The sequence below is a fragment of the Pan paniscus genome, chromosome 13 (genome assembly GCF_029289425.2).
Source record: "Pan paniscus chromosome 13, NHGRI_mPanPan1-v2.0_pri, whole genome shotgun sequence".
In the NCBI taxonomy this organism is placed as follows: domain Eukaryota; kingdom Metazoa; phylum Chordata; class Mammalia; order Primates; family Hominidae; genus Pan; species Pan paniscus.
The window spans coordinates 121,542,067-121,567,769 of NC_073262.2; the positions used below are offsets into that span (position 1 = coordinate 121,542,067).

Here is a 25,703-nt window from a genome sequence, read left to right on the forward strand (position 1 = left end):
CTCGTGCGCAGCACAACACGACCGTGGGCACAGGGTTGAAGGCGGTTCCCTACGCCTAGCCTCTCGATAGGAACCTTCAGGGACGGGTGGACTTAAAGGAGCCGGTGGCCTTAAGAGTCCAGTCGATGCTGCCACATAATGGGCCCGGGGGAAAGCCCCGATCCCAAGCGCCAACAGAGCAGCCGACCTCAGCCAACCTCAACCAACACGTAGGCGAGGCTGCCCAGGGTGAGCGCCAGCGGCGAGAAGACGCGCTATCGCGAGATCGGTGGGACCCACGCGTTTACAGGCCGGAAGTGAGGGGCGGGCCTAAGGGGGCGCGCTCCTTTTGAAACCTGAGACGGAGACCTGCGGAGGGCGAGGGCTGGTTGGAGGTCGCTGTCCTTTCTGGGAACCAAGCAGGGGTCGCAGGAGGGCGGGGATGGGTCAGCGGGGACCTCTGAGTGGGGTTCGGCTGAGAGAGGCCACAGTTTCATCTTTGGGAAGCTACCCTGGGCCGGCCACGCGCCGTGAGCCGGACTGGCGACGCTCCCCTGCCTCCACCGTGCTCCTTCACCCGAGAAATTCAGCTCAGCCCCAGCCTCTCGGCAACCTCCCTTTGGCTCCGCCTTTTAAAGGACCTTTACGGTAAATAACCCCGACGCTTAGGAGAGCTTCCTCTTCTGGGCCCTCAAACTTACCCAGGCCTCTTCTATGGACATGCAAGAGGTCTTAGCGACGTGTTCACACGATCACAGTTTAAAAAATATATATAAGTAGCAAAACTAAGATATTTTAAACCAAATCTGTTCTTAACAGATTTAAAGATTTTAACTCTTAACAGGTTTAAAGAGACCACTGTCTTTTTCCACTGTGACTTTGCCTATCTGGAGGCATTGGAGTGGCTGTGAGCATTTTTAGGCATTTTGGAGTAGGGAATACACTGAGTTTGAGTTTATATGGCTCGTGTGTATACTTACGTTTTTGCTAGCCTTCCAGGAATACCCCTAGTCCCCACTGTGCTGAATTACAAGCACAGTGACCTGAGTGTGTCAGAAGTCTTTTGGTCATAGATGTCCAGCATCAAAAAAATGGGGAGATATATTTGTCACAGTACAAGGTAATGTGAAGTTTCTTGATCGCTTATGGCTCATAACAAAAGGCTTGGTAGTTTCCCAAGTTTGACAGTCATCCTAAAATAAGGAGTTGGACAACTGGATCTTTTCTAAGCTAGCAGCGATAACAAATTTTGATCCACCATTAGAGAGAGGAATGACTCAATTATCTTCCTTTTCTCTCCATAGAATGACAAAAATGTTGTTAAAGAGGCCATGAAAGAATACACAGCCAAAAAATGTAGTGAGAAAGTGCTTAGCGATATGCCAGGCAGTTAATTTAACAAATAGTGTTTTTTCAATTTTTTATGTGTGATGTTTTTGGTATGAGCTTTTTCAATTTTGTAGAGTGATGTAATTTCTTTTCTCATTTTAAATATTTATATTTGTACCTACTTTTGTATTTTAAATTTTCTATTCTTTTTCTTAACGAATACCATGAGATTATATAAGCTCAGGCCCCCAAATCTACATCTGCCCTTGCATGGTTGTTATTCCCTCCTAACCACTCTGCTCAGGGCAGGGCATGTGTTTATTCTCCTAATTTTTGAGATGAGGAGATGGAAGCCCAGAGAGGTCAAGTCTCTTGCCCAAGGCTTTGCTACTGAGACCAGCAGAACTAGAACTAGAACCCAGCTCTTTTGGTTCAGTTCAGACGTCTGGTCACACCAGAGAAATGTCCTAATCTAAAACATTTCGCCATCTTCAGGGAGTGGAGTTGAAGTGTGTCTACTTGGCCTGCCTTTGGGTTCTGGATTGTACCTAGCGCAATGAAGCTAAAAGGGAACGAATTGTGTTTCTAAAGTGCCTCCCAAATCTCAGATGATGGCAGCCCGCTCTGTGTTCTCCCACCCACCTCTCCCCCAGCAATGAAAGAAGGCTAGCATCTGGTAGGAGACAACCGCTGATGAACTTCAGCCATGAGACCTCTCTCTGTATCAGGGTGGGAAGTATGGAATCCTTGAACAGAAACAGAATCCGCTGGTGAACCGGCTGTGCGTGAATATGCATGGGAACATGTCTTTGTTATTTCTCAAGCCAAGTGTATTTTTGGTCTGTTTCCCTGGAGACTTATAGGGAATAGGGAGAGGCCTTACCAAGTGTAGTATAATTTTGCCAGCTCTACTTCCTTTCCAATTCCCCAAATTAGTCACCCCATCTCTCCACTTGGACTGATTTTTCCAAGGTCACTAACAACTTCTTTTTGTTAAATCGAACATTTCAGTCTTTATCTTTAATCAGCTCTCCCCTGCTGCGGGTGTTCTGCACCCAGGCTGGAGTGCAGTGGCACAATCTCAGTTCACTGCAACCTCTGCCTCCCAGGCTCAAGCGATCCTTCCGCCTCAGCCTTCCTAGTAGCTGGAACCGCAGGCTCGTGCCACCATGTCCGGCTAATTTTTTGTATTTTTTGTAGAGACAGGGGTTTCGCTATGTTGCCCTGGCTGGTCTTGAACTCCTGAGCTCAAGTGATCCTCCCACCTCAGCCTCCCAAAGTACTGGTATTACAAGTAAGCCACTGCACCTGGCCTACCAGTGGTCTTTTCAAATGTAAATCTGATCCACCTCCACTTAAAAATTCATCATTGCTGCTCATTGCTTTTAGGATAAAGACTCAGTTGAACCCAGTCATCTCCAGTGTAGTCCCAGTCACTCATATTGATCTTTCATTTCTCCCATGGGCCATCCACCTCCCTGACACAAGGCTTTTGCACATGGTCCTTTTATTTATACCTGCTATTTCCAGACATTGTTTTGGTGCTGGGGATATGACAGTGAACAAAGCAGGCAAACATTCCTGCCATTCTAGAGCTCACTTTCTCGTGGTTGCTTTTTGGTTGGAATGTTCTTGACCTTTTTGTTTTGTTTTGTTTTTGTGTTTTTGTGTTTGTTTTTTCATAGGGAGTTTAGGATTTATTTATTTATTTTAGAATAACAGCTTTATTGAGATATAATGCACACACATTAAAACTCATAAAATTCACCCATTTAAAATGTGCAGTTCAATTTAGGATATTCAGAGTTGTAGGCCAGGCGTGGTGGCTCACACCTGTAATCCTGGCACTTTGGGAGGCCGAGGTGGGTAGATCACTTGAGGTCAGGAGTTCGAAACCAGCCTAGCCAACATGGTGAAACCCCGTCTCTACTAAAAATACAAAAAAATTAGCCAGGTATGGTGGCGGGTGCCTGTAACCCAGCTACTTGGGAGGTTAAGGCAGGAGAATTGCTTGAACCCTGGAGGCGAAGGTTGCAGTGAGCCGAGATCGCGCCACTGTACTCTAGCCTGGATGACAGAGTGAGACTTGGTCTCAAAAAAAAAAAAGAATATTCAGAGTTGTGAATATTGATTCTACCATCACCACAATCAATTTTGAAATTGTTTTATCACCCCAGAAAGAAACCTTAAACCCATTAGTAGTCACTGCCCCCAACTCCTCAGCCTAGACAGCCAGTCTACTTTCTATCTCTATGGATTTGCCAGTTTTGTACATTTCATATAAATAGAATCATGTGGTCTTTCGTGACTGGCTTCTTTCACTTGGCATAATGTTTTCAAGCTTCGTCCACGCTGCCATGCCGTAGCATGTATCAGTACTTCAATTTTATTGCCAGGTAATATTCCATTGTGATAGATCACATTTTGTTTATCTGTTCATTCGTGGAAGGACATTTGGGTTATTTCCACTCTTTGGCTATTATGAATAATGCTGCTATGAACATTCATGTACAATTTTTTGTATGAACATACGTCTTCATTTTCTCGGGTATAAACATAGGAGTGGAATTGCTGGATCCTATGGTAGCTTTATGTTCAACTTTTTGAGAAACCGCCAGATTTTTACAAAGTGGCCGTACCATTTTACCTTCCTACCAATAGTATATGAGAATTCCAGTTTCTCTACATCCTTGCTATTATAGGTTGAATTGTGGCTCCCCAAAATTCATGTGTCGAAGTCTTAATCCCCAGTACCTCATAATGTGAAATTATTTGGAGTCATTTGGAGTCATTATATTAATAGAGTCATTATAGATGCAATTAGTGAGGCTGAGTTGAGGTCTTATTGGAGTAGGTTGGGCCCCTTATCCAATATTACTGGTGTCTTTTATAAAAATGGGAAATGTGGACACAGACACGCACACAGGGAGAATGGCACGTGAAGACTGGAATTATACTGCCATAGCCAAGGACCTACCAGAAGCTAGGAGAGAAACCTGGAACAAATCCTTCTTTGGGGCCTTCAGAGGGAGCGTGGCCCTCTGATAACTTGGTCTTGGACTTCTTGCCTCCAGAACATGAGACAACAAATTTCTGTTGTTTAAGTCACTCAGTTTGTGGTACTTTGTTATGGCAGCTTTAGCAAACTGATACACTCTCTGACACTTGTTATTTTCCATTTTTGTAGTTATAACCATCCCACTGGGTGTGAAGTGGTATCTCATTTGATTTTGATTGGCACTTCCCTATGCAAATGATGTTAAGCATGCTTTCATGTGCTTATTAACCATTTGTGTATCTTCTGATAAATGTCTATTCAAATCCTTTGCTTATTTAAAAAAATTGGGTTGTCTTTTTACTATTGAATTTTAGGAGTTCTTGATGTAGTCTAGATAGAAGTCCCTTATTAGATATATGTTTTGCAAACATTTTCTCCTATGCTCAGGTATCTTTTCACTTTCTTTTTTTGTTTTAGAGACAGGGTCTTCCTCTGTCACCCAGGGTGGAGTGCAGTGGTACTATCATGGCTCACTGAGCTCACTGAGGTTGCAAACTCCTGGGCTCAGGAATCCTCCTGCCTCAGCCTCCTGAGTAGCTAGGACTACAGGGGTGTGCCACCAGGCCTGGCTAATTTTTTTTTTTTTTAAGAGATGGAGTCTCACTATGTTGCCCAGCCTGGTCTTGAACTCCTGGCTTCAAGCAATCTTCCCACCTCAGCCTCCCAAATTATTGGGATTATAGGCTTGAACCAATGAGCCCAGCCCTGTTTTCACTTTCTTGATGGTGTCCTTTGAAGCATAAAAGTTTTTAATTTTGATGAAGTCCAATTTATCTATTTTATAACTTTATTGCTTGTTTTGCTGTTGTATCTAGTCCCCTTCTGTCTTGCTCTAGCTCAAATGCCACTTCCTCGGGGAAGATTTCATTTCTTTAATATATGCAAACTCTCTTTGCAATTATAAATTTTTTTGAGTGAGATTTGTTTAGTTGTCCTCTCCTCTGGACTGTAAATTCCAAGAGAGTAGGGTCCGAGTCAGGTGTCTGTCTTCCCATTCTGTCCCTATCTCCCAGCACAGTGATGGCTTGGTAGCAGAGCAGGTGCTCAGAATTGCTGAATGAATAAATGAATAAATGCTGAGTTGACTCTGTGGACCATTTCCTCCATGAAATGCTTTTTTTTTTTTTTTTTTTTTTTTGAGACAGAGTCTTGCTCTGCTGCCCAGGCTGGAGTGCAGTGACATGATCTTGGCTCACTGCAACCTCTGCCTCCTGTGTTCAAGTGATTCTCCTGCCCTAGCCTCCCGAGTAGCTGTGATTACAGGCACCCAACACCACGCCTGGCTAATTTTTCATATTTTTAGTAGAGATGGGGTTTCACCATGTTGGCCAGGATGGTCTTGAACTCCTGACCTCAGGTGATCTGCCCACCTTGGCCTCCCAAAGTGCTGGGATTACAGGTGTGAGCCACTGTGCCTGGCCAAAATGCTCTTTATTTGGCCTTGAGAATACCCACGTCCTGCTTTTCCTCCTACTTCTTCAGCTGCTCCTCAGTCTGTCTGCTGGTTCCCTTTCATTTATTTATCCAGCAGGTTGAGACAGAGGTTAAGTAGGATTGGGATTGGGCACAGGCCCTCCTCTCCTTTTACCCTTCACACTCTTTGCTTCCACTACCAGAGCTTTAATGACCATTTTTAGACTAATGACTCTCAAATTTGTTTCCTACCTAGATGGCTTTCCTAAGCTGCATATCCAACTACCTACTGGATGCCTCTAGTAGAATGTCATATAGATTCCTAAAATGCAACGTGGTCACAGCCTTTATCTTTCCTTACCCCCAATCCCAATCCTGCTTAACCTTCTATCTCAACCTGTTGCCCTAAACCCAAAATCCAGGCATTGTCTGTCTTAGATCAGTTTCCCCAGAAATAGACCCTGAGATGAAGATTAGTATGCAAGTGATTTGTCAAGGGAGTACTCCCAGGGGAGAAGCAGGACAAAACATGGAGGTAAAAGTCAACCAAGAGTGCAGTTTTAGGCCAAGCTCCGCAGAGGTACTTGGCCTAATGCCGCATGGGAACACTTGGAACCTGCCCTGACTCCATTCCAATTGTCTGGAAGAGTTTGTGTAGAATTGGTATTATTTCTTTGTTAAATGTTTAGTAGAATTCACTAGGGAAGCCAACTGGACCTGAAGTGTCCTTAGTGAGAAGATTTTTAGCTACACATTCAATCCCTTTGATAGCTATCCAGTTACTTTGATTCTCTGTTTCTTGAGATTTTTGGTAAATGAACCCAAAGAATGTGTGGCAATGCCTAGATTTCAGGTTTGGGGCAACAGGCTGAAATAGAAGGTTAAGCAGGATTGGAATTGTGGGTAAGGAAAGATAAAGGCTGTGGCCACGTTGCATTTTAGGAATCTATACGACATTCTACTAGAAACACACAAAGAATGTGTTCATTTTATCTAAATTGTCAAATTTATTGCCACAAAGTTATTCACAAAATTCCTTTTTAAACTTTTAAATATCTTTAAAGTCTGTTGTGATGTCATTTGTTTTATTTCTGACATTGGTAATTTGTGTCTTCCCTCTTTTTTTCCTGATCATTCTGGCTAGAAGTTTATCAATTTCATTGATATTTCTCAAAGAAACAAGATTTAGTTTCATTGGTTTTCTCTATTGCTTTTTAAATTATTCTGTTGAATTTAGCCAGGCATGATGCCTCACGCCTGTAATCTCAACACTTTGGGAGTCTGAAGCAGGTGGATCACTTGAGGTCAGGAGTTCAAGACCAGACTGGCCAACATGGTGAAACCCTGTCTCTACTAAAATACAAAAATTAGCCAGGCATGGTGGCACATTCCTGTAATCTCAGCTACTTGAGAGGCTGAGGCACAAGAATTGCTTGAATCCAGGAGGCGGAGGTTGCAGTGAGCCAAGATTATGCCACTGCACTCCAGCCTGGGCAACAGAGTGAGCAAGATCCATCTCTAAATAAATAAAAATAAATTATTCTATTGAATTTAGAATTACTTTATTTTTTTTAATATGGGACACTTCACAAATTTGCATGTCATCCTTGTGCAGGGACCGTGCTAATCTCTGTATCATTCCAGTTTTAGTATATGTGCTGCTGAAATGAGCATGATTGAATCCATGGTGTCTGTTTTGAATTTTTTAAACTTCCCATTTAAAAAATGTATTGATTTCTGCTTTGATATTTATTATTTCCTTTTTATCTACTTACTTGCAGTTTTACTTACTCTTCTTTTTCCAGTTTCTTAAGTTGGAAACTGAGATCATGGATTTTGGACCTTTGTTTTTTGAAATGGAGTCTTACTCTGTCGCCCAGGCTGGAGTGCAGTGGCACGATCTCACCCACTGCAACCTCCACCTCCCAGGTTTCAAGCAATTCTGCCTCAGCCTCTCGAGTAGCTGGGACTACAGGTGCCCGCCACCATGCCTGGCTAATTTTTGTATTTTAGTAGAGACAGGGTTCCGCCATGTTGGCCAGAATGGTCTCGAACTCCTGATATCAGGTGATCCACTCAACTCAGCCTCCCAAAGTGCTGGGATTACAGGCGTGAGCCACCATGCCTGGTCTCCTTTCTTCTTTTCTAATACAGGTTCTTAGTGCTATGCATTTCTAAGTACTGCTTTTAGTAGCACCCCACAAACTTCACTGTTCTGGATTTTTATTTTTATTCAGTTCAAAATACTTTCTAACTTTTTTATATCTTACTTGATCCATAAGTTATTTAGGAGTATGTTATTTAATTTCCAAATATTTGGGAAGTTTCCAGAGAGCTTTCTGTTAACGATTTCTAATTTAATTTCATTGAGTTTAGAGAATATACATTGTGTGTCTTGAATAATTGTAACAATAATTTTAATTGTTTTATGCCCCCAAAATGGCCTATCTTGGTAATTGTTCCGTGTGCACTTGAAAAGAATGTGTATGCTGCTGTTGTGAATGGCGTGTCCCATAAATGTCAATGAGGTCAAGTTGGTTGACAGTGTTGTTCATATTTTCTATAGTCTCATGAGTTTCTGTCTATGTGTTCTGTCAATTATTGGGAGAGATATTGAAACCTCTGAATATAATTGTAGATTTGTCTATTTCTCCATACAGTTCTCTCAGTTTTTCAAAACCAGTCTTGAAACTGGTTTTAGGTGCATAAACATTTAGGACTATTATGTTCTCTTGGTGAGTTGACCCTTGTATCATTGTAAGATGTCCTTCTTTATTTTCTCTGCAATCTATTTTATCTGATATTAATATAGTCACTGTGAATTTCTTTTAGTATTGGCATCATATGTCTTTTAACCTATTTGTTTCTTTATATTTAAAGTGTGTTTCTTTTAGGCAGCATGTAGTTGGGTCTTTTTAAAAAAAAAATCCAAACTGACAATCTGTGCCATTTAATTAATGAAATTACATTTAATGTGATTTTAAAGATATGATTAGGTGTGTCAGCACCTTGCTATTTGTTTTCTATTTGTCCTATCTATTCTTTGTTTCCTTTTCCACCTGCTTTTGGGTTGACTATTTTTGTATTTTTAAAAAATTCTGCTTTATTTTCTTAATTGGCTTTTTGCTATAACTCTTTTTTTTTTTTTTGACAGGGTCTTGCTCTCTTGCCCAGACTGGAGCGCAGCAGCGTGATCACATTTCACTGCAGCCTCCAACTCCTGGTCTCAAGCAATCCTCCCACCTCAGTTTCCCCAGTAGCTGGGATTACAAGTATGCTCCACCATACCTTGCTAATTTTTAAATTACTTTAGAGACAGGATCTAGCTCTGTTGCCCAGGCTGGTCTTGAACTCTTGGCCACCAGTGATCCTCCTGCCTTGGCTTCCCAAAGTGCTGGGATTATAGGAGTGAGCTACCACACCTGGCCTGTAACTCTTAATTTCATTATTTTAGTGGTTGCTGTATGGTTTATAGCATACATCTTAAATTTATCATAGTCTATGTATTCAAGTTCACTAATCATTTTTTCTTTAAAATCTAATCTGCTAATCCCTTTCAGTGTATAATTCATCTCACACATTGTAGCTTTCATCTCTGGATGATCAATTTAGGTTTTTAATTTTATACACCTTCTAAGTGTCTACTTAACTTTTGAACATACAAAATATAGTTGTAACAATTGTTTTACTGTCCTTGTCTGATAATCCTAACACGTATGTCAGTTCTAGGTTGGCTTCCATTGATTTATTTTTCTCCTCCTTATAGGTGATATTTTTCTGCTTCTTTGTAAGCCAGGTAATCTTTGATCAGGTGCCAAACATTGTAAATTTTACTTTGTTGGGTGCTAGATTATTTTGTATTCCTTTAATTATGTTTGAACTTTGTTCTGGGACGCAGTTACTTGGAAATGGTTTGATCCTTTTGAGTTTTGTTTTAAGCTGGGCTATAAAGGAAATCTCAGCAAATTTTACAGGATTGAAATCTCTGACAAATTGAACTAGAAATCAATAACAAAAAACAACTAGAAGATTACAAAATATTTGGAAGTTAAGCAACACACTTGCTAAAAATGTTCTCATGGGCCAAAGAAGAAATCACAGTGGAAATAAGACAATGTTTAAAACTAAATGATAACAGAGAAATGGCATATCAAAATTGTGAGTTCATTGAAAATGCTTACAAGGAAAAGAAAAAAAACCTGTGGAGGTATTTTGATCATTGTTCAATGTATATTGGAAAAGATGGCATTCTGCAGCTATTGGGTATGATAATTATATGTCATCTAGATCAGTTTTGTTAATCATGTTATTCAAAATTTCCTATATCCTAATGTTGATTTCTTGTCTACTTATTCTACCAGTTATTGAGAGCTATATGTTAAAAAATCTCCAACTATTATTATGGGTTTCTCTTTTTCCTTTTAGACCTGTCAGTTATTACTTTTATGTTTTGAGGCTGTTTTTAATTGCATATATAGTTAGGATTTTATATTTTCCTATTAAAATTTCCCTTTCGTTATTATGAAATGTCTCTCATTATCTCTAGCAATACTTTTTTCCTTATGTTTATGATACCAGTACAGATACACCAGCTTCCTTTTGGTGTTTTCATGACTTATTATTTTTTTCTTTTTTTAAAAAAATCCCTTTCCTTCCTTTCTTTCTTTCTTTCTTTTTTCTTTATTTCTTTCCTTTCTTTCCTTCTTTCTCTTTCTCTCTCTCTTCCCTTTCCCCTTCCCCTTCCCCTTCCCCTTCCCCTTCCCTTCCCCTCCCCTTCCTCTCCCCTCCCCTCCCCTTCCTTCTTTTCTTTCTTTCCAGAGTCTCGCTCTGTTGCCCAGGCTGGAGTGCAGTGGCACAATCTCAGCTCACTGCAACCTCCACCTCCCGGGTTCAAGTGTTTCTCATGCCTCAGCCTCCCAAGTAGCTAGGATAACAGGCGTGTGCCACCACACCTGGCTAATTTTCGTATACTTAGTAGAGATGGGGTTTCACCATGTTGGCTAGGCTGGTCTTGAACTCTTAACCTCAGGTGATCCACCCACCTCAGCCTCCCAAAGTGCTAGGATTACAGGCATGAGCCACCACACCTGGCCAAAAATCCCTTTATTTCCAACCTTTATGCATCCTTATGTTTAAGGTGTGTCTTCTATAACAGCATATAGTTGGTTTTTTTTTTCTTGTCCAGTCTGAAAATCTTTGCCTTTAATTGATTTATATTATGGTAATTACTGATACTGTAGGGTTTAAGGTATACCATTTTGCCATTTTTTTCCATTTTTCACATCTGTTTTTTGTTTCTTTTTACCTCTTTCTTGCCTTCTTTTGGATCAATCAATATTTTCCTAATTATTTCATTTTCATCCTCTATAAATTAGTAGTCACGTGTTTGCTATTATTGTTATTTTATTACCCACATATTATAGCATGCATCCTTGGCTTAATTAGGTCACCCTTGAATTAGTACTTTCACCCTTTTCTAAATAACTCTAGGGACCTTAAGACACTTTAATTCATTTTAGCATTCTCCTGGCTTTCATGTTATTGTTGTCATGTATTTTTTTTTTTTTGAGACAGAGTCTTGCTATGTTGCCCAGGCTGGCCTTCAACTCCTAGGGACAAGGGATCTGCCCTCCTCAGCCTCCCGAGTAGCTGAGATTACAGGAATGTGCCACCACACCTGGCTACAGCAAGGCTTTTGACAAAAATGGTTGAAAGAATTCAAAACTGAGGATCCTAGTGCTGAGGGTGGGATATTTTGTGTTATTGGTCAGTAAGAATGTCTCTTACTTGAGATATGAATCCTGAAGGTGGCAAGAGTTGATTTATTTAGACAGAGTTAATTTTAATTGGTGAAAACTGAAGAACTGACTTGTATTTTGGTCTGATGTATGATTGTTTCAACTTTGCTGCAGTAGCACCTACAAGAGGACCAACATGCTCCAGGAAATTCTGTCCTTTAAAACCATGAGATGAATAATCTTGATCTGGAAGATACTCATAGAAAGAAGCTTAGAATGTTTGATTTTTGAGCATGAATTAACTGTACAGTCATCAGTTAAATAAGCTGATCCACTGAGTAATTGTTGAGATGATCCTTCTGGATGCTGAATAATGCTGGCCCAGAATGGGGATTTGACATTGATATATTCTTTCCTATTAACAAATCCAGTTTTCTTTCTTCCTCCCATCCTCCCTCCTTCTTTCTTTCTTCCTTTCTTTTCCTTTCATTTGCCTTCCTTTCCTTCCTTCCCTTCCCTTTCACAATATTTTACTTTAAAAAAATTATGAAATCCATCATGTACACTTCCATGTGTTAAATGTATATGTACATTTTAAAGATTAATAGTCCAGTGAACGCCTATGTACCCACTACTCAGGCTGAGAAACAAATATAACGATGGTCTCGTGTGTTCCCTGTGGGCTCTTCCCCAATTCTTCCTTCTCCACAGAGACCACTTCCACCTGCCTTCTGTGGTAGTTATCTTATAGTCCTCTTCATAATTTTTTTTTTTTTTGAGATGGAGTCTCGCTCTGTCGCCCAGGCTGGAGTGCAGTGGCACGATCTCGGCTCACTGCAAGCTCCGCCTCCTGGGTTCATGCCATTCTCCTGCCTCAACCTCCCGAGTAGCTGGGACTACAGGCACCCGCCACCACGCCTGGCTAATATTTGTATTTTTAGTAGAGACTGGGTTTCACCGCGTTAGCCAGGATGGTCTCGATCTCCTGACCTCGTGATCCGCCCGCCTCGGCCTCCCAAAGTGCTGGGATTACAGGCGTGAGCCACCGTGCCTGGCCCCTCTTCATAATTTCTAACACCTCTGAATTCTTCTACTGTATATATATATATACACACACACACACAATTATATATATTTATATATACATTATATATATACATTATAATGTGTATATAATGCATATATATAGTAGAAGAATTTACTTTCTATATAGTAAATTTTGTGTATGCACACACATACACATACAAAACTGGATCAGTAAGGAATTTACACTTCTTTAGATGAAGACCCCCAGGAGAGGGTAAGATGACAGAGTCTCTGGGTCAGAAGTGACCTCATTTTCCCTGAAAGTTTACAGGGCAAAGTCACAAGTGAGTCTGTTATGTTTGGGGTGTTTGTCCTCTTCAAATCTCATGTTGAAATGTAACCGTCACTGTTAGAGGTGAGACTTGGTGGGAGGTGATTTGATCATGGGGGTGGATCCTTCACAAATGGCTTAGCACCATTTCTTGGTGATGTTCTCTCCCAGTTAGTTCACATGAGAACTGGTTGTTTAAAAGAATCTGAGACCTCCCCCTTCTCTCTTTTGCGCCCTGTCTTTACCATGTGATGTGCTGGCTCCCCTTCACTTTGTGCCATGATTGAAAGCTTCCTGAGGCCTTCACAAGAAGCTGATGCTGGCACCATGCTTCCTGTACAGCCTGCAGAAACGTGAGCCAAATCAAAGCCTGTTTTCTTTATAAATTACCTAGTCTCAGGTATTTCTTTATAGCAGCACAAGAATGGACTAACACAGAGTCTGTGGGAAATAGGACTCAAAAAATTGGTGGCAGGGTGAAGTGTCACCCAAATACTGGCCATCAGGCAGGAATATGGTCAGGGGGAGTAGGCTGCTCTTATTTTCTCACTCAAGTTCCCACAGCCTACTTTCAGCTCTCGGGAATGGGTGAGAACAAAACATTTTTGTGGGAGTGAAATAAATATCTTTAGATAATCCACGTAGGAGGGTAAGGAGGGAATAACAGGAACTTCATCAACACATGATATATTAATCCATTTTAACTATAAAGAACTACCTGAGACTGAGTAATTTATGAAGAAAAGAGGTTTAATTTCCTCACATTTCCACAGGCTTAACAGGAAGCATGGCTGGTAACTTACAATTGTGGTGGAAGGGTTAGGGGAATCAAGCATGTCTTACCGTGGTGGAGCAGGAAAGAGCGAGAGTGAAGAGGGAAGTGCCACACACTTTTGAACAACCAGATCTTGTGAGAACTCACTCTCACAAGAATAGCAAGGGGGAACTCCACCCCAATGATTCAATCACCTGCCACCAGGCCCCTCCCCCCACATGTGGGGATTACAATTCGAAATGAGATTTGGGTGAGGACAGAGCCAAACCATATCATTCCACCCCTGGCCCCTCCAAAATCTCATGTCATCACATTTCAAAGCCAAGCATGCCTTCCCAACAGTCCCCCAAAGTCTTAACTCATTCCAGCATTAACTCAAAAGTCTAAGTCCAAAGTCTCATCTGAGACAAGGCAAGCCCCTTCCGCCTATGAGCCTGTAAAATAAAAAACAAGTTAGTAACTTCCAAGATACAATGGAAATACAGGAATTAGGTAAATGCTCCCATTGCAAAGGGGGAAATTGGCCAAAACCAAGGGACTACAGGTCCTATGCAAGTTCAAAACCTGGCAAGGAAGTCATTAAATCTTTTTTTTTTTTTTTTTTTGGAGACAGAGTCTTGCTCTGTCACCCAGGGTGGAGTGCAGTGGTGCTATCTTGGCTCACTGCAACCTCCACCTTCTGGGTTCAAGCAATTCTCCTGCCTTAGCCTCCCGAGTAGCTGGGACTACAGGCACATGCTGCCATGCCCAGCTAATTTTTTGTATTTTATTAGAGACAGGGTTTCACCGTGTTACCCAGGCTGTTCTTGAACTCCTGAACTCAGGCAATCCACCCATCTCGGCCTCCCAAAGTACTAGGATTACAGGCGTGAGCCACTGTCCCTGGCTGGAAGTCATTAAATCTTAAACCTCCAAAATAATCTCCTTTGACTCCATGTCTCACATCCAGGGCATGCTGATGCAAGAGGTGGGCTCCCAAGGCCTTGGGAAGTTTTGCCTCTGTGGCTCTGCAGGGTACAGCCCCCATAGCTGCTTTCATGGGCTGGCATTGAGTGCCTGTGGCTTTTCTGGGCACATGGTGCAAGCTGTCAGTGGATGTACCATTCTGGGGTTTGGAGGACGGTGGCCCTCTTCTCATGGTTCCACTAGGCAGTGCCCCGGTGGGGACTCTGTGTCAGGGCTCCAATCCCACACTTCCCCGCTGCACTGCCCATGAGGGCTCTGCCCCTGCAGCTGACTTCTGCCTGGACATCCAGGCATTTCCATACATCCTCTGAAATCTAGGTGGAGATTCCAAAACCTCAACTCTTGCCATCTGCACACCTGCAGGCCCAACATCACATGGAAGCTGCCAAAGACTTGGGGCTTGCAATCTCTGAAGCAATGGCCCGAGCTGTACCTTGGCCCCTTTTAGCCATGGCTAGAGCTGGAGTGGCTGGGATCCAGGGCATCACATCCCAAGGCTGCACAGAGCTGCTGGGGCCTGGGCCTGGGCCATGAAACCATTTTTTCCTTCTAGGTCTCTGGGCTTGTGATGGGAGGGGCTGCCTCAGTGGTCTCTGAAATGCCCAGGAGACATTTTCCCCATTGTCTTGGCTATTTAACTCTTCTTTACTTATGCAAACTTCTGCAGCAGGCTTGAATTTCTCCCCAGAAAATGGATTTTTCTTTTCTACCACATGGCCAGGCTGCAAATTTTCTAAACTTACATGCTGTACTTCCCTTTTAAATATAAGTTCCAGTTTCAGATCATCTCTTTGTTCATGCATATGAGCATACACTTTTAGAAACAGCCAGTTTACCTCCTGAATGCTTTGCTGCTTAGAAATTTCTTCCAGCAGATACCCTAAATCATCTCTCTCAAGTTCAAAGTTCCACAGATCTCTAGGGCAGGGGAAAAAATGCCACCAGTATCTTTGCTAAAGCATAGCAAGAGTGACCTTTACTCTAGTTCTCAATAAGTTCCTCATCTCCATCTGAGACCACTTGAGTCTGGACTTCATTGTCCATATCACTATCAGCATTCTCATCAAAACAATTAAACAAATCTTCATGAAGTTCCAAACTTTCCCACGTCTTCCTGTCTTCTTCTGAGCTTTCCGAACTGTTCCAACCTCTGCCTGTTACCCAGTTCCAAAGTTGCTTCCACATTTTCAGATATCTTTATAGCTGTTATAAATAATTTTCTGTATAGTCCATTTTCACACTGCTATAAAGAGCTGCCTGAGACTGAGTAATTTGTGAAGAAAAGAGGTTTAATTCACTCACAGTTCTGCAGACTTAACAGGAAGCATGGCTGGAAAGCCTCAGGAAACTTACAATCATGGCAGAACTTAAAGGGGAAGCAAGCATGTCTTACCATGGCAGAGCAGGAGAGAGAAAGAGTGAAGGGGAAGTGCCACACACTTTCAAACAACCAGATCGCATGAGAATTCACTCACAGTCAAGAACAGGAATGGGGAAGTCCATGCCCATGATTCAATCACCTCTCACCAGACCCCTCCCCTGACATGTGGGGATTAAAATTCAAGATGAGATTTGGGTGGGGATGCAGAGCCAAACCATATCACATGGTCAACACAAGCTTCTTGGTGATGCCCCAAACTTCAGAACCAGTTAAAGGTTTACCATCAGCCAGAAGAGCTGTGGGAATGAGCCTCCCAGAAAGAAGAGATGGAAGGTGTTTGGCATCTGCAGTGATGATGATGATGATGATCATGATCATGATCATGATGCTGGCTAAATGCCGACTCTGAGCCCTGCATGATGGTAAGCAGTGTCTATGGATTGGCTCTTTAATCCTCATAACAATGTCTATCTAATGTCTATCTAGAGGTAGATATTAAGATAATGCCTATTTTTCAAATGAAGAAACTGAGCCTCCAAGAGATTAAGTAACTGGCTCAAGGTCACACAGTTGGTAAATTGAAACCTGAGTGCTTACATGGATGTTTTCCAGGGATTGAGGCCGCATTAACTGGTGGGGAGAGAAATGAAGAGCCCAGCACAAGGGGTGGACTGATGGGAGCATGTTTGGGCTAGTGGGAATAATAATAAAAAATAATAGTCAGCATTTATTGAATGCTTACTAAGTGGCTGGCATTGTTCTAAGCACTTTTACATGCATTAACTCGAGGTGAAATAAAACCCAAATACACAGAACTGGCAAATGAGGGTCCATGCTTGAGGGTTTGGAAAGACTTGGAAATACCCTTTGGGCACATCAAGCAGGCAAAAAAAAAAAAAAAAATCAGCTGCATTTTGGAAGCTTCCTCTGATCAAAGATACCCATTCATCCAACATTTATTTATGAAATGCCTGTTGTTTCCCAGGCATTGTTCTAGGCACTGAGAACAGGACAGATTCCAGGAGAAGGAGAAGTCCAGGAACACAAAAAGATAGAAAGAAATACTCAGAAGTGCCATATTTTTTACCTTTTCATTGATACTACCAGAAAAGGGAAAAAATAAATACTGTTTGATTTTGCCACCAGGCACCACAAAACTGCGCCCTTGCCTGATTTCATTTCAGCAAGCTTTACTGTGAAGTGTTTATGTGCCAGGCACCATGTGTAGAAGCGCTGGCCCAGAGATGAAGATGAAGTTTCTATCCTTAAGGCATGCGATGTGGGAGATGAACAGGTAAGTGGATAATTACATTACAAGTGATTCGTGCCATGATTGAGGTGTGAACAAAATTCCACAGGAGCAAAGAAGAGTGACTAATTCTGCCTAGGGGTGTCAGATAATGTTTAATGGAGGAAGGGGGCATCTCAACTGGGCCTGAGGGAGGACTAGGAGATTGCCAGGTGGAGATGGGGAGAAAAGACCTCTAGAGAGGAGTAGTTTGTGGACAGAATGATCTAATTGCAGATACTAAGTTCTGAAATGTGGACTGTGCATGGACAGCCTAGTACCCTCACAATTGTGAGGGCAGGGGAGTCCACAGAGATTACTAATTTATTGAAAAAGCACTGAGGCTTGTGTTGGTGCCAGCTAAAAAGACTGAGTTAATAAACAACCCACCTTTGTTTCTCTAAGCAGAAATCACCCAGACACCTGCCATATTTTTTCTAGCCTATGTTTAAGTTAAGGTGTCAAAAAGACTTGAAGTGCTCCTGTACACATTTGGGGAGGGGAGTATATTGGTACAACTCCTGTGGAAGGCAGATTGGCAACATCTGCCAGAATTACAAAGGCATATAGCTTGTGACCCAGCAAGTTCACTTCTAGGAATTTATCCTTGGATGCACTCAGTCACATGTAAAATAACTTATGTACGAGTATTCATCACATGATTGTAACAGCAAAAGATTGGAAAAAAAGTAAGTGCTCATTACAAGGGAATTGGTTAAGTAAATTATGATATCTCTTTAAAATGGAACACTATTCAATCTAAAAACAATAAGATAGCTCTTTCCGTCCTGTTGGAAATGATTTCAAGGATACATTGTCAAATGAAAAAAGCAAGGGCAGAACCACACATATAAAACAGGGATGGAAAGAATTCAAGTCCTCCATGGAGTATGCAAACTGCTCAATTAAAAGTCCCTGGGTTGCCCTACCTCCAGCCTCCTTGTGATGTGTGATGCAAAACTCACTGTTTAAGCCAGTTGAGAAGGAGTTTTCTGGTTTTGTAGCCAAAAACATCCAGACACAGAACTCTAAGGTCGGGAGGCCTTTGTGTTTGGACCTAGAAAAATGCAGAGGCAGGAGGTAAATCTTTGACTTACAGAAATTCCCCAGTGTACTCCGTATTAACTCTAGTGGGCACTCTCAAGTGCTTTCCCCTCTAGAAATTCCAAGCCCTGAACTGCAGAGCAGCCAGGCATTCACATGATGTAGCCGTGGGGCTTTCTATGTAGAGATGCAATTTGGCAGGATTCAACCTGCCTGACTTCTTTTTTTGTAAATACAACCTCATCAGAGCAACAAGCTAAAAGCCTGGCAGAATCTATTTGCAGTCAGGGAGCAAGAGTGCAATGCAATTAATGTTAGAATCAAGCCTTATGAGGTGGAACTTGAACAACTCGCTCTGTCCACAGGAGGCCCTAGATAGCCCAGAGTCTCTACAGTGACTAAAAACAGATCTCTGGATCAAGCCATGTAGTCTGAGACCTTGTCCACATAGCTGAAATTGTCCTGTCAGTATCATCCAGATAATTTTAAGGAGTCTTTGTCCATTCATTCAAGAAAAACAAATATTTGTCCCCAGCACTCTGCTAGGTGCTAGGGATACAACAATGAGCAAAACCAAGATGATCTGTCCTTTATTGACTTACTGTCTAGAGAAAGAGATGGTAATTAGTTAAATGGTTATTAAATAGGTATACAATTATAACTGAGCGGAATGTTATAGAGGAAAGATTCATGGCAGATCAGAGGCTAAAAAAAATACATACATTAGAATGGAATCAGAGAAGCCCTGCCAGAGAAAATGACAGCTGAGCTGACATCTGAAGAATGAGTAGGAGTTAACTAGGTGATACAGGAGAAGAGCATTCCAGGCAGAAGGAATGTTTCATGCAAAGGCCCTGGGGTGGGAGGGAGCATGGAACACTCAAGGAACTGAAAGGTCACCATGTGGTTGGAGGGCAGAGAGTGGGGGGAGTGAGCTGGGAGGGGAGGCTGGAGCAGCAAGCAGGCGCCAGGCAGGGCAAAGCCACGGAGGAGATAGAAAGTATTTCTGTAAGAGCAACAGAAAATCATTTGTGGTACAGAGTGTCAGTTGTCCCCCAATATTCATTTCCCCCCTTTATTCCTTTAATATTGGAACCCCTAAGTTTAGGCTCAGCATGCGGCTATCCAATTAAAAATCACTTCCCAGAATCCTTTGCATATAAGCTTTTCCATGTGACCAAAACAACCTAGCCAATTGCTCTGGCCAATGGGCTGTGAGAAGTAAGTGCAGGCTTCAATTTCCTCCTATTCTCCTCTCACTGGCTCCAATGCAGACATGATGGTGGGGGCTGGAGGAGCCATCCTAGGCCAGGAGATGGAAGCCATATGTTGAGGATGGCAAGGCAACAAAATAGAGGGAAACTGGTTCCCCTCACCATGGAACAGTCATTGCAGCCCTGGACTATTAAACTCAGGCCACATGTGACAAACTGATACACTTCTAGCTGCTGTATGGAGGGTAAAAGCAGTAGGCTCAATCTGGAGCTATTGCCGCTACCCATTGAGGAGGATGGTGCCTTGAACCTACCGGCAAAGTAGCCATGAAGATGGGACCGGACCCCATTAGAACATCCTTTGCCTCATATAGTGGAAATAGCACAAACTCTGGCCTCAGTGAGAGCCAAGTTCTGCTTTTGGGTTCATTACCTTTTCGCTGAGTGACCTTGAACAAGTTACTAAGCATCTCTAAGTCTCATTTATAAACCCAAATTAAGGTTCTTTTTTGGGGGTGTGATGACTAATTTTGAGATGACCTTCAGACAAACTCCAACACTGGCTTTTTCGTGGGTCCCCAGGCTGATGGTCTGCTCTGGAGATTGTGGACTTGCCAGCCTCTGTAATTACATGAGCCAATCCCTTAAAATAAATCTCTCTTTCCAAATATGATACATACACATTTACACATCCTATTGATTCTGTGTTTCTGGAGAATCTTGACTAACATGGAGGTTAACTTCCTATTAATTTATATACATAGAACAAACTGCACACACGTGAAGGGCACAGCTCAGTGAACCTTTACAAAGTGAACACAACCACCATTTACAAGAATATCTAGAATATTAGAATTCTGTGAAGAAAGTTATAGCAGTGGTGTAATGTGTTACTCTAAATCCCTACATTGGCTGGGTGCAGTGGCTCACACCTGTAATCCCAGCACTTTGGCAGGCAAAGGCGGGTGGATCACCTGAGGTCAGGAGTTCAAGACCAGCCTGGGCAACATAGCGAGATCCCATTTTTGTGAAACATTTGAAAAAAATAGCCAGGCATGGTGGCATGCGCCTGTGATCTCAGCTACTTGGGAGCCTGAGGTGGGAGGATTGCTTGAGCCCAAGAGATCAAGCCTTCAGTGAGTTATGATGGCACACCTTCACTCCAGTCTGGCAAGAGAGAGACCTGGTCTCAAAGAAGAAGAAGAAGAAGAAGAAAAAAAAAAAACCTCTGGAACCATAACTATTTAAAAAGAGCGGGTGTGGTGGCTCACGCCTGTAAACCCAGCACTTTGGGAAGCTGAGGCGGGTGGATCATGAAGTCAAGAGATCGAGACCATCCTGGTCAACATGGTGAAACTCTGTCTCTACTAAAAATACGAAAATTAGCTGGGCATGGTGGCGGGTGCCTGTAGTCCCAGCTACTCAGGAGGCTGAGGCAGGAGAATCACTTGAACCCGGGAGGCGGAGGTTGCAGTGAGCCGAGGTCATGCCACTGCACTCCAGCCTGGCGACAGAGCGAAACTCCATCTCAAAAAAAAAAGATAAAACACATCAAGAATAATGCAAGACATGGGAGAACCATAAATCAGAGTTAGAAAAACTCTGAAATGTGATTTGACAGGATTCAGAAAAAATTTAGAAATGGAAGGAAAAGTAATTTCAAAAAGGAAGACTAAATTAAAAGAACACTGGAGTGACTTAACACAGCAGATGCCTTAAGAGAAATAGAAGGTGAAAAGGAGGAAATTATGAAAAATTGAAATGAAATTTTAAAAGAGATAAAAAAAATTGAAAGAGAAAATTACAAATATTTGTAATTTTATGAAGATAGGCAATGTATTAGGGTTCTCCAGAGGGTTCTCCAGGGGACGTATATATATATATGAAAAGGAGTTTACTAGGGAGAATTGGCACACACCATCACACGGCGAAGTCTCATGATAGGCCGTCTGCAAGCTCGGGGAGAAAGAAGCCAGTAGCGGCTCAGTCTGAGTCCAAAAGCCTCAAAAGCAGGGAAGCTGACAGTGCAGGCTTCAGTCTGTGGCCGAAGGCCCTAGAGCCCCCAGCAAACCATTGGTGTAAATCCAAGAGTTTAAAGGCCAAGGAACCTGGAGTCTGATGTCTAAGGGCAGGAGGACTGAACAGAAGCATCTAGCACAGGAGAAAGATGAAAGCCAGAAGACTCAGCAAGCCAGCTTATCCCACCTTCTTCCCACTGCTTTGTTCCAGCCACCGGGCAGCGGATTGGATGGTGCCCACCCACATTGAGGGTGGGACTTTCTTTCCCAGTCCACTGACTCAAATGTCAGTCTCCTCTGGCAACACTTTCACAGACACACCCAGAAACAATACTTTACCAGCTATCTAGGCATCCATCTCATCAAGTTGACACCTAATATTCACCACCACAGGAAAGTAAGACTCAGCACACAGTAAATGGAAATCCCTGAAGGGGAAAATCAAAACAAGGGAACAGCCTGAATACCATGGGGAGGCCTGTGTGGTGAGGCACTGAGTCCCCAGACCCTCCAATCAGTAGGGAACTGAGGCCTCCTGCCAACAGTCCCCCAGAAGAGGTCTGCCTGTGGGTATGCCAGCCCCAGCCAAGTCTTTAAATGATTGTGATCCCTTCATTATAGCCCTTTTGTAACCTCATGAAGGTCCCTGAGCCAGAGCCATTCAACTATGCTACTCCCAAATTCCTGATTTCAGAGGCTATCAGATTAATAATGTTTAGCATTTGAAGTCACTACATTTTGGAGTGTTTTTTTGTTTTTTGTTTTTGTTTTTGATTTTTAACACAGCAATAGATAACTAATAAAATTAGCACTAAGGAAACTTCCAGTATGAGACCTTTTCAAATATCCCTGCTAAACACATCCTAATATGTGTCTTATGATGAATATGTGTGCGTTTCTGTTGGGTATAAACCTAGGAGTGAAAATGCTGGATCACAGGATATATACATGTTCAGCCCTAGTAGACGCTGCAAAAGAGTCTTTTCCACAGGGTTGGTATCAGTTCCCACCCTCACCAGCAGAGTATAAGATTGCTCATACTCTCACCAACACTTGATATTTTCTGTCTTTTTCATTTTGGCCATTTTGATGGGTTGTAGTGGAATTGTATCATGGATTTAATTTACATTTCTCCTGAGGTTTAATGAGGTTTAGTACCTTTTCAAAAGCTCAATGGCCATTTATACATCTCCATTTAAAAAACATTTGTTAAAGCCCTTTACCCATTTTAAAAATTGAGTTATCTGTCTTTTTCTAATGGATCTATTCTTTTTATAATTCTGGAATTCTTTTCATATTCTGGAGCCAGTCCTTTAGTATATATATTTCTTTTTCTTTCTCTTTTTTTTTTTTTTTTTTTTTTGTTGTTGTTGTTGAGACAGAGTCTTGCTCTGTCACCCAGGCTGGAGTGCCGTGGTGTGATCTTGGCTCACTGCAACCTCCACCTCCCGGGCTCAAGCGATTCTCCTGCTTCAGCCTCCCAAGTAGCTGGGCTTACAGGCATGCACCACCATGCCTAGCTAATTTATGTATTTTTAAGTAGAGACGGGGCTTCACCATGTTGGCCAAGTTGGTCTTGAGCTCCTGACCTCAAGTAATCTGCCCACCTCAGCCTCCCAAAGTGCTGGGATTACAGGCGTGAGCCACCGCACCCAGCTTATATATAAAATTTCTTCTCCCACTCTTTGGGTTTCGTTTTTACTCCTAAATTGTGGCTTTTGGTAAACAGTTCATTTTAATGTAGTCCAGTTTATCAATTGTTTTTTGTTTTTCTTTTCTTTTCTTTTTTTTTCTGGAGATGGAGTTTCACTCTTGTCACCCAGGCTGGAGTGCAATGGCACAATCTCAGCTCGGTGCAAGCTCCGCCTCTTGGGTTCAAGTGATTCTCCTGCCTCAGCCTCCCAAGTACCTGGGATTACAGGCACCCACCACGCCCGGCTAATTTTTGTATTTTTAGTAGAGATGGGGTTTCGCCATGTTGGCCAGGCTGGTCTCGAACTCGAACTCCTCACCTCAGGTGATCTGCCCACCTTGGCCTCCCAGAGTGTAGAGATTACAGGCGTGAGCCACAGCACCCAGCCTAGTTTATCAATTGTTTTTGAGATGGCTGGTGATTTATGATCTGTTTAAGAAATTTTTGCCTACGCCAAGTCATGAAAATACTCTCCTATGGTATCCTTGAGAAGCTTTATTAGGTCTATGATCCATATAGAATGGATTTTTGTGTATGGAATGAGCTAGAGATGACAATTTACAATTACTCCAGTACTGTTTTTTGTTTGTTTGTTTGTTTTTGGAAACGCAGTTTCACTCTTGTTGCCTGGGCTGGAGTGCAATGGTGCGATCTCAGCTCACTGCAACCTTCGCCTCAGCCTCCCAAGTAGTTGGGATTACAGGTACCTGCCACTGCACCTGGCTAATTTTGTATTTTTATAGAGACGGGGTTTCACCATGTTAGCCAGGCTGGTCTCGAACTCCTGGCCTCAGGTGATCCGCCTGCCTCAGCCTCCCAAAGTGCTGGGATTACAGGCATGAGCCACTGCGCCTGGCCACTCCAGCACTATTTATTGAAAAGGAAGAAAATCATCCTTTCCTGGGGGCATTGGAACATACCTTTATCATAAATCAAGTGCCCATAAGTTTGGAGATCTATTCGTAGACTCTCTCTTCTGCTCTACTTGTCTATCCTTGGACCAATACCATATTGTTTTAATTATAGCAGATGTATAATAAGCCTTGATATCTAGTAAATAAGGCTTCCAGCTGATTTTTCTTCAAGATTGTCTTTGTTATTGTGACTCTTTGATTTCCACATAATTTTTTTATTTCCACATAATTTGTTTTCTTTTCTTTTCTTTTTTTGAGATAGGGTCTTGCTCTGTCGCCCAGGCTGGAGTGCCGTGGCATCATCTTGGTTCACTGCAGCCTCTACCTCCCAAGTTCAAGCAAGTCTCGTGCCTCAGCCTCCCTAGTAGCTGGAATTACAGGCATGTACCACCATGCCTGGCTAATTTTTGTATTTTTAGTAGAGATAAGGTTTTACCATGTTGGCCAAGCTGGTCTCAAACTCCTGGACTTAAGTGATCCGTCTTCCTCGGCTTCCCAAAGTGCTGGGATTAGTTCCCAAAGTGCTGGCATGAGCCACTGCGCCCAGCCCCATATAAATTTTAGAATCAGCCTGTCAATTTCCATTGAAACACCTACTAAGATTTTTGTTAGGATTACATTTAATGTAGTAATAAATTAGGGAAAAATTAACACTCTTGAGTTTTATAATTCACTAACATGGTTTTTTTTTCTCCATTTATTCAGATTTTCTTTAATTTTTCTCAGTAATGTTTGCTGGTTTCATGTGTAGAATCTTGAATATCTTTCACTGGATTTATTCCTGGGTATTTGATTTTTTTGATGCTATATCAGTAATATTTTAAAATTTCAATTCCAATTGTTATTGCTCATATATAGAATACAATTAATCATTAAAATACTGACCCTTGTATCTAGTGACCTTGCTAAACTCATTTGTTCTTTCTGTCCAGTACTTTTTACTTTCTGCATGCACAGTCATGTAGTCTCTTAATAATGAACAATTTCATTTTCTCCTTCCCGTACTTATACCTTTTATTTCTTTTCAGTTCAGATCCCAGTATAATGTCAAACAGAAGTAATGATAGTGATATTCTTGACTTGGTCCTAATATCAGGGGGATATCTTACAATACCTTATTACTATTATGATGCTTGATGTGGAGGGTGTCCAAGCCTGAGTAGGGGTGGGAAGAGCATCTGCACAGGATGTAGGAGCCTGAATGGGGTGAGGAGGTCATCTCCATGGAAGGGCGATCCAGGACAGGGTGTCAGAGCCCAGAATGATGGACAAGGACATCTACATGTTAGGTGGTCTTGGGTAGTATGTTGATGCACCAAGAGGGAAAGAAGATGTTCGTATGTGACACAGGTGTCAGGCACCAAAGGAGTGAGGAGAGCTTTGACATCAGGGATGACCCAGCAGAGGGTGTCAGAACCCAAGTGGAATTAGAAGAACATTTATAGAAGTTTTGGGAAGGAGGGAATGTGGCAGTGACAGGATATTGGTAACATGCAAAGGGATTTATATAGTGAGTAAATGGATTGAAGAAAATGG

General features: G+C 42.2%; 1 long non-coding RNA gene and 1 other non-coding gene across 2 annotated transcripts in view; one reads left to right on the forward strand and one right to left on the reverse strand.

Annotated features, from left to right (window-relative positions):
• The first annotated feature begins 492 nt into the window (after positions 1-492).
• The window catches only part of LOC106634536 (uncharacterized), a 30,641-nt gene continuing 5,430 nt past the window's right edge, over positions 493-25,703 (forward strand). The window contains exons 1-2 of the long non-coding RNA XR_001337905.3: positions 493-627; positions 17,143-17,290. This is a non-coding gene — a long non-coding RNA (uncharacterized LOC106634536). The remainder of the gene's footprint in view (positions 628-17,142; positions 17,291-25,703) is intronic.
• LOC112439118 (U6 spliceosomal RNA) lies at positions 7,350-7,453 on the reverse strand. Its single transcript, XR_003027424.1, has one exon. It is a non-coding gene; the product is annotated as a U6 spliceosomal RNA (small nuclear RNA).